The sequence below is a fragment of the Piliocolobus tephrosceles genome, chromosome 3, assembly GCF_002776525.5.
Source record: "Piliocolobus tephrosceles isolate RC106 chromosome 3, ASM277652v3, whole genome shotgun sequence".
Lineage (NCBI taxonomy): Eukaryota > Metazoa > Chordata > Mammalia > Primates > Cercopithecidae > Piliocolobus > Piliocolobus tephrosceles.
Window position 1 is genome coordinate 183961625 of NC_045436.1, and position 9528 is coordinate 183971152.

The following is a 9528-nucleotide window of genomic DNA, read 5'->3' on the forward strand; positions in this document are numbered from 1 at the left end:
TACAGCCCCCAGGAGGCCACAGCCCCCACAAAGTCACACAGGACCCACAAGGCCACAGCCCCAAGGAGGAACACAGCCCCCACCAGGCCACACAGGACCCATGAGGCCACAAAGGACCCACCAGGCCCACAGCCCCCATGAGGCACACAGCCCCCACCATGCCTACAGCCTTTATGAGCCCACACAGCCCCCATCAGGCCCACAGCCCCCACCAGGCCACAAAGGACCCATGAGCCCCCATCAGGCCATAGCCCCCATGAGCCCACACAGCCCCCACATGGCCCACAGAGGCCACACAGCCCCCATCAGGCCCACAGGCCCCCAAGAAGGCCATACAGTCCCCATAAGACCCACAGCTTCCACAAGGCCCACAGCCCCCGTAAGACCCACAGGCCAACAGGACCCATGGATTATAGGGAGTTTCAAGGAGGTCTGCAGGCAGACTTCCTCTTTGCATCTATTTCTTATTAAACATCTGGAATTTGCTGTTAATGTAGCAAAGCCCAGCAAATATCACTGAATTTGCAAAAAACAAAAAACAAAAAAAAAACCCAAGCCAACAAATCCACTCTCTAAATGTACCTAAATATTAGAGTTTATTGGCCGGGCGCAGTGGCTCACACCTGTAACCCCAGCACTTTGGGAGGCTGAGGTGGGTGGATCACCTAAGGTCGGAGTTCAAGACCAGCCTGGTCAACATGGCGAAACCCCATCTCTACTAAAAATACAAAAACTTAGCAGGGCGTGGTGGCAGGCGCTTGTAAACCCAGCTACTTAGGGAGCTGAGGCAGGAGAATCGCTTGAACCCGGGAGGCAGAGGTTGCAGTAAGCTGAGATCGCTCCACTGCACTCCAGCCTGGGCGATGAGAGCTAAACTCCAACTTAAAACAAACAAAAAAACAAAAACAAACAAACAAAAATATTAGAGTTTATCTTAAAAAAAAGCAAGTCAATACAATAATAGCTTGAAGGGCTATATTTTCTAGAGAGTATTAGTTCCTATCAAAGGGAGTTTTGCTTAATTTACTGTATAATTCTACAAAAATGCACCTAGACAACATTCACTATTGTTCTTTGTCATTTTGGCGTTTACATAATTCAGTTCTGTCGGGAGAAACACAGCAGATCAGGAAAGACAGCTTTGTTTTGTTTTTCTTAAGGCCTCACATTTTTAAAATTCAATGATAAACTATCAATGTATAAAATTAAAAATAATTTCAATTTTTGAAGCACAATGAATTGTACCATATTTTTACAATATTAACAGCAAATATCATAATAAAAAATAGATAAATAATAGGAAACTGTCCCTAAACCTCACTATATTTCAATGGTAAAATAAAAATTACATTTTCTTTTTCTTTTTTTATTTTTTTGAGACACAGTCTCAGACTCTAGACTCTGTCGCCCAGTCTGGAGCGCAGTGGTGCGATCTCAGATCACTGCAACCTCCGCCTCGCGGGTTGAAGCGATTCTTCTGCCTCAGCCTCCCAAGTAGCTGGGATTACAGGTACCTGCCACCATGCCCAGCTAATTTTTGCAGAAAAATTACACACGCTTGGCTAATTCTGTAGAAAAATTACATTCAATTCTAACCATAAACCAAATAAGGCTGCAAACAAAATAAATCCTGCCATTTAATAAAGAGGAACAGTATACATCAAAACAACACTCACTTTATAATCCAATTCAAAAAACCCAAGTAAACAATTCTAGCCCGTGGCAAAGGGCCCCTGCCACACCCTGCAGCTCCTCGATTTTGTCACAGAGCCGCTGAAGATCTAGAGAGTGCGGCGTGGTGGGAGGGGGCGGCTGAGGTCTGCAGAGTCCAGGACAGGTCCCCTTCCCGGCCCTAGCTCCAGCCCAGAACCCGAGGGAGGCAGGGAGTCCGGCTCCTTGTGGAGCGGAGGGTGTCTGCTGGGAGCAGAGGCTCTGGCTCGCAGTAGTGCCTGGAACCTGGAGTTAAGTCCTCACACAGGTCAAATGTCCAACATGGTCAGGGTCTCATGTCTCCTACGGCATTTTTATGAAGTCACAAATAACCGCGTGCACAAGGTCTACCGTAACCAGTAAAAACATTTCCCCCACATATTTAAAATGGTTTAGGAAAACTTAACAGAAGTCGGTTGATAATTTCTGGAGCAAAATCACTGGCATGAAGAAAATGAGGGGACTCTGGGAACAAGTACAATCATCGCACCTGAAGCTATCGGAAAGAATTTGACATCAGTGACACACACCCTGCAATTTAATTTGTGAGGGTCTTATGGCTTGCTACTGGTATTCCAAATTGCAAGTTAATTCCTAGGAATCTTTTCTATCTGTAATTTATCTTCCTTTACATATCACAAATATCTCAGTCATGAGGGTGACACTGGAGAAACCCACACCAATGAAAGAGACAGCTGAATGGTCACATCCTCGTCTTAATACGTGACTCCACATGCGATTGCTGATTTACTTACGGGATGTCTCTCTGGTGCCCTGACAGGTGCCAGGCTCACAGCACCGCCGCATTGTGCAGGCTTTAAGGTGTTCCAGTGACCCCATCTGCCCATTGTATGCTCACCATTTTGGAGTCCCCTCCCCTCAAGGGTGTAGGGGCCTAATGACTCCTGGCAAAGAGAATTTGGCAAAAGTCGTAGAATGTCACTCCACAAAGACTGGGACGTCCTTCCTGTCCCTCTCTGACTTGACATGGACTCCCTCAGAGCTGCCATATAGAGAAAGGAACTGAGGTCTCCAGCCCACAGTCACATGACACAGCCTGGATGCGGACATTCCCCAGTCCAGCCTTCAGAGGAGACACAACCCCAGATGGGAGGTCCCTGAGCCAGAGCCTGCCTGCAGTCCCGACCCACAGACAGTGCTATCGGACTGTTAGTTTAAGTCATGGGTTCTGGGGAAATCTGCCGCACATCAATATATAAATAATACAGCCACTCAGCACAGCCACACTGATTTGTTTTTCTAAGACCACCAGAGTGGGCACAAAAGAACCAGCGAGTAGGCAAGGCTAAAAGCAAAACTGCAAATTTATTCTTTGGTCATCTAGCTTCAGGGACCGGAGCTGGGTTGGGGGGAGTTTCTAATACAGTCCCGACAAGAGTGGGGGCTGAGAAAGCCCGCCCCCGGCGCATCTGCTGGGAGCGACTTTTCTAGGAGTGGAAGGGCAATAGGCGGGGCACGGGCATGTCGGGGGAGGGGGGCCGCTCTGCAGGTGCCACCAGGTAAATCTTGGTCTCCTCGGATTGACATCACCTGGTGCATGCCTGATTAATCTGCACCTTCCCGGGCGTCAGCTGCATTCTCGCACGCACGGGAAGAGTTGGTGGTGAAGAAGAACCCGGAAGTGCACCATCCTGCCTCCGTTCGTCCAAACACACACCTCTAAAAACCTGGGAACCAGACATCACAGACCCAAACAAACCTGAACACTCAGCTTCACAAGCCTCTCCACAATGTCACAAAGCAAATGAAGTTTAAAAAACAGTAAAGAATATGTCAAAAGAGCAAATCGGAAGGAAATGTTGAGTAAAAAGGTCCCTGGCGGTTACACTGGGTGAGTAAAAGCTTCTAGGCCCAGGCTGACCATGCGGAGACACAATGTGGCTGACACTGAGTACCCCGAAATGTTAAGCTGAAAACCTAACACGGTTTTCTCCTAAGTAACCAAGAAGTGAAGCTGTGGCAGAGATGAAATCCCGAACCATCTAATTCACAGGGTCTCTCTTGGGAGTCCAGATAGCTCAGAGTTTTAGGGTTACACCTCATCTTATTGCCCAACTTCCAGGCAAGCCCGCAGGCCTAATCCGAGGGGATGTGCCGGAAGAGCGACCCTGCCTTTCATTCACTTGTTCATGCATCATTCACTCTTGGAAAACGTGCGGCACACCAAGCAGCCACACGGCGCCCCCCTGGGGGCGGGGTTCCCGGGATGACCACCTTCTTGAAACGCCCTTGACAAGATCTCACTAGACAACCCTTCCCTAGTCAAAGGACAGCATAGATCGCTCGCTTCTGAATCCCTCATGCGGTATAAAAACTGCACCCCACTTTTTCATTACCACTTCCAAATTAAAGGAAAACACCCACCAGTTCTCGATGAAACGCTGATTCAAAGGTTTCAGAGAAATAAACCACCCCCTCTACCACCACCACCAGGATCCTTTCAATTCCTCCCTTACTGGAGAGGGAGTGGGAAACAGCCTTGCCTGCTCCAGCTTTCCTGACTTGGACCAACTGTCCCCAAAATACGCCCAGGATTCCACATCCCAGCTCAGACCCCACCCCTCCTCCGAGTCTCCCGGACACAGGAATCGCCTCTATACTGAGGAAGCGGGGCACTCACGTGACCTTCAAGATGGGGAGACGGGCAGGAGGGGTTGAAGGTGTTGGACACGGACCATGGCCAAGGCAAGGACAGGACAGCAGCCCCGGACAAGGGGCTGAGAGGGGAGAGCACAGTGCCACCCTGAGGCATGGAGCCTGTAGGCTGGGAGCTCCTGGAACCCTGAAGCCCCTGGCTCATACCTGCCCCAGGAACCACCTAGGCAGTTTGTGTGCAGGGGCTGTGGGGCTGGCCCAGGGTCTCATGGAAAGGGCCTCGGGTACCAGGATGCCAGATGCCTGGCCTTCACAGCAGGTGCGTCCAGCTGAAGGGGCTGGGCAGATTCAGGACACTGCTGGAGCCCCCCCTCCAGGGTCCCAGTACTCCTTATAGTCTAGTCTTGGGGTCTACATGCTCCTCAGTGACTTGTTCAGGAGTCCCTACCCTCTGAGGACCTGTCTGGAAGTTCCAGCTCTCATCAGGTCCTCCTTGAGAGCCTAGCCTTCTTCCCGTCCACACCAGTGTCCTGACCCTAAGTGACCCCATTTGAGGTCCTGGTCATCTAGGAGCCTGTCCATGTCAGGAGCCCTTCTCTCTGTCCAGTCTCAGGGTCCTGGCTCCCGGGGGAAGACAGGGCTGTCTCGGGGTCCGAGCCTCCGGGGGAGACAGCGCTATCTGAGGGTCCGAGCCTCCGGGGCAGACAGAGCTGTCTCAGGGTCTGAGCCTCCGGGGGAGATAGGGCTGTCTCAGGGTCCCAGCCCCTGAGAGGAGACGGGGTGGTCTCAGGGTCCGAGCAGTGCTCACAGGACTGCTCCAGGGTCAGGTCCTCCTGAGTGATGGTCATGGGGTCCTGGCCCTCGTCTGTGAACCACATTAAGGCAGGACCTTCCTGGGGAACCTATTCTGGGGTCCCGGCATTCTTTGGGTCCTGCCTGGTCCCTAGATCTGGCCCTTCTCCGTGATTCTTCCCAGGGTCCTAGCCCTCCCTGGGCCCTGCCAGGTGGCCAGGTCCGACCCTCCTTGGTGACCCATCTTGGGGTCCCAGTCCTTCTTGGTGACCTGTCCCAGGGTCAGACCCTCCTGGATGACCTGTCATGGTGTCCTGGCACTCTGGGGGTCCTGGCAGTCCCAGAGCCCAACTCTCTTCAGGTCCTGCCTGGTCTGAGGACCCAGCCCTCCAGGGGTCCTGCCTGGGCTGCGGTCCCCACCCTCCTGGGGTCCCAGCCCTCCCTGCGTCCTGCCTGGTCTGCAGTCTTCATCCTCCCAGGATCCTGCCTGGGCTGGGGTCTTGGCCCTCCCGGGGTCCTGCCTGGGCTGGGGTCTTGCCCTCCCTGCGTCCTGCCTGGGCTGGGGTCTGGTCCTCCCGGGTTCCTGCCTGGGCTGGGGTCTTGGCCCTCCCTGGGTCCTGCCTGGGCTGGGGTCTTGCCTTCCCTGCGTCCTGCCTGGGCTGGGGTCTGGTCCTCCCGGGGTCCTGCCTGGGCTGGAGTCCCAGCCCTCCCGAGGTCCTGTCTGGGCTGGGGTCTTGCCCTTCCGGGGTCCTGCCTGGGCTGGGGTCTTGGCCCTCCTGGGGTCCTGCCTGGGCTGGAGTCCCGGCCCTCCCGGGGTCCTGCCTGGGCTGGGGTCTTCGACCTCCCGGAGTCCTTCCTGGGCTGGGGTGCCGGCCCTCCCGGGCTCCAGCCCTCTCCAGGGCCTGCCAAGGGCTTCCCGGGCCAGGCCGACGGGGACGCCGGAGCGCGGGCCCGGGGTTCGGAGCCTTCCGGGCCGGACACGGGCCGAGGCCGCAGCCTGAGGAGCGGGCGCCGCGGGCCCAGGCCAGGCGGGGCGGACTCACTGACCTGCGGTCTCCGGGCTGCGGGCGAGCAAGGCGCACGCGGGGTCCGCGCCGGAGGGGGGGAGGGGGCGCCGCTCCCTCTGGGTCCCCCCCAAGAGGAGGAGAAAAAAGCCCGTCCGGAGTTTAAAACAAAGAGGCGGAAATGCCCGAGCCGAGCCGAACGCCGCGTCGGGGGCGCCGCGCTCGGAGCATGCGCAGTGTGCGGCTGGGCTCCCACCCCGCCGCAAGGGGCGTGGGCGGGGCCGAGTGATAAGGGGCGGGGACAGGGGCGAGGAGGGGCGTGGTCAGAGGGCGCAGGCGCGTCGGGCCTGGACTCGGGGAAGGGACCCGCCGGGTGTGGGGGCAGGGGCGGGGATAGGGCGGGGCCACGAGGGGCGTGGTCAGGAGAGCGACCGGGCTGCGCTGCGCTGAGGGACCCGCCGGGTCCTGGAAGATCGTGAGCTGGGGCGCTGGAGCAGCAGAGTCCTCAAGTCCGGGTCCTTCCGGGGGTGCCGTCCGGTCCGGGTGCTGCTTTCTGGGAGCCGGACTGAGCGCCCTCCCGGCAGGGTTAGGGGTCGGCGTTAGGGTCAGGGTTAGGGGTTAGAGTCAGGATTAGGACCGGGTTTAGGGTTCGGGTCAGCATTAGGAGTTAGGGTTGGTATTACGGTCAGGGTCAGGATTAGGGGTGGGGTCAGGGTCAGGGGTTAGGGTCTGGTCTAGGGATAGGCTTGCATTTAGGGTTATGCCCAGCTTCAGGACGGACTGGGCGGGTGCGTGCGGGTTTGAGGCGGGCGTGCAGTCGCGCGGGGTCCTAGTGTCTCCAGGTTTGCGGGGTCTGGGCGGACGGCCCAGGACGTGAGGGCAGGCTGGGTCTTGGTTGGGAAGCTAGACTACCGAGGTCCACCTGCACCCTCCAGGGACCTCACTCAACCAAGGCCCGACGGTGAGGGCATCGGGGCCAAAGAAGCCTAGGGTGTTGGCAGTGTGTGTTGTCCTGTGTGAGTTCAGGCGTGTGCACATGTTACATACATGTATGTATTCCTCAGCAGAGCTGTAAAGAAAGGAGGCAAAAATCATGGCACAAGCAGACTGGGGGAGAGGGGAGGCCCCTGTCCTCCCCCCCGGGGGGGCACCAACCTTCCCCAGGGTGCTGGTCCGCCCTCTCCGCCCGCCCAGTCAGTAGCGCCTCCTAGGGCTATCAGGTGCCTCTCTGGTGGATCATTCTAGTCACTCACAAACTTGCAGAGGGGCTGCCCATCCTTAAGGACAGAGCAGAACAGAAAGCTCTCTGGACCCTGTGCTTCTCTGCTGTCTTCACAGCATCACTCTTCAGAACTCTTTCTCCAGTTTCCCTCCTCGAGTTCTCTGTTAAACACATCAGGCGTCTGCTCCCACCCCCATATCTCAACCAAATGCTCCAGGACTTTGTAGGGTAAATCCAACTGCCTTTGTCACCACCCTTTCTGTTGCTGGGGTACAGACATGTGGACTGGTTCCCAGTTCCTCCTGTTTTCCAGCCTCCAGCTCATCAGGAAGTCCTGCCAGCTCTGTCTTGTAAACTTCCCATCATCCAGCCATGGCTTTCCAAGGCTGCTCTGGCCCAAACCCGCCCTGTCCTGCTGGAGTTGGTGCCACAGGCCTGGGCCCCCCACCCCCAGTCTATCCTGAACAGAGTGGCCAACCAGCAGGTCCCATCACATCCAGGTGGGAGCGCTCCGCCCAGCACGTGATGATAAGGACCTCCTCTGAGGTCCCTGCTCCCACCTCTGCTGCTGCCACCTCTGCCTGCTTCCCCAAGCTCACTCCGCCCAGGGCTCTCCCTGACACTCATTTACCTTGTTGGCAAGACTGTCAGGAAACAGGGCTCTCAGACATGAGTGGTGGGAGCAGAGGAGCGTTTGACAGTATCCAGCAAAGTACATGGGCATTTATCTTTCAGCCCAGCAGCCCCCAAGTAGGACTTTATTCCAGAGATAAATGGCAGGAATAAAAAAGATGGATGACCAAGACTATTAATTGCAGCATAATGTATAACAGAAAAATTGAAAACATGGCCATCCACACGGTTAATCGGATACACTCTTAAACCTCCACACCTTGGATAGCTGATAAAGAAGAGACAGATGGCACCACATGCTGTTACAGAGTGACCTCCGGTATCGAGGAGATGCTCTCCTGCCAGATGAGAAAAGGGCACACAGCTGCTGCCATTTACCCGGAGCAGGGACTATTGAAGTTCTACCCATTTACCATTGAACATTCTACTCATTTGCCTGTGCTAAAAATGCTTTGTGGAGGCCAGTGTGGCTCACGCCTGTAGTCCCAGCACTTTGGGAGGCTGAGGCAGGAGGATTGCTTGGGCGCAGGAGTTTGTGACAAGCCTGGAATAACATAGTGAGACCCCATCTCTTTTTTTTTTTTTTTTTTTTTGATACAGTCTCACACTGTCACCTAGGCTGGAGTACAGTGGCACGATCTCGGCTCACTGCAGCCACTGCCTCCCAGGTTCAAGCAATTCTCTTGCTTCACCCTCTCTCTAGTAGCCGGGATAACAGGCATGAGCCACCACGCCCAGCTAATTTTTGAATTTTTAGTAGAGAGGGAGTCTTGGCATGTTGGCCAGGTTGGTCTCGAACTCCTAACTGATTTGTTTTTTCTAAGACCAGCCCAACGGGCACAAAAGAACCAGCGAGTAGGCAAGTGTAGGAGCAAAACTGCAAGTTTATTTTGGTCACTTAAGGTGTGGGGAAGAAGTCTGTCGGCCTCCAGCAAAGAAGGCCGGCAGAGTCCCCACTCTGTGGGGCTCTCGGAGGGAGTTCCCACAGTCCCAACATCCCGACAGGAGTGGGGCTGTGAGAAGGCCGCCCCTGGCGCATCTGCTGGGAGCGACTTTTCTAGGAGTGGAAGGGCAATAGGCGGGGGTGAATTCACCAGGTGAAGGGCATGTCGGGGGAGGGGGAGCGCTCCGCAGGTGCCACCAGGTAAATCTTGGTCTCCTCGGATTGACATCACCTGGTGCATGCCTGATTAATCTGCACCTTCCCGGGCGTCAGCTGCATTCTCACACACACGGGAAGAGTTGGTGGTGAAGAAGAACCTGGAAGTGCACCATCCTGCCTCCGTTCGTCCAAACACTAACCTCAAGTGGTTCACCTATCTCGGCCTCCCAAAGTGCTGGGATTACAGGCATGAGCCACCATGCCTGGCCCCTATCTCTTAAAAAAAATAAAAAGTTAAAAAATAAAAATAGGCGGGTGCAGTGGCCTATGACCCCAGCACTTTGAGAGGCCAAGACTGGTGAATCACTTGAACCCAGGAGTTCAAGACCAGCCTGAGCAACATGGCGAAACCCTATTTCTCCTAAAACAACAACAACAAGTAGCTCGGC

General features: G+C 55.2%; 1 protein-coding gene across 1 annotated transcript in view; it reads right to left on the minus strand.

The window, feature by feature from the left end:
* The window catches only part of PCGF3 (polycomb group ring finger 3), a 62897-nt gene extending 56501 nt beyond the window's left edge, over positions 1-6396 (minus strand). The window contains exon 1 of the mRNA XM_023206731.1: positions 6166-6396. The gene's annotated coding sequence lies outside the window, so the exon portion shown is untranslated. The remainder of the gene's footprint in view (positions 1-6165) is intronic.
* Between the last annotated feature and the right edge of the window lie 3132 nt (positions 6397-9528).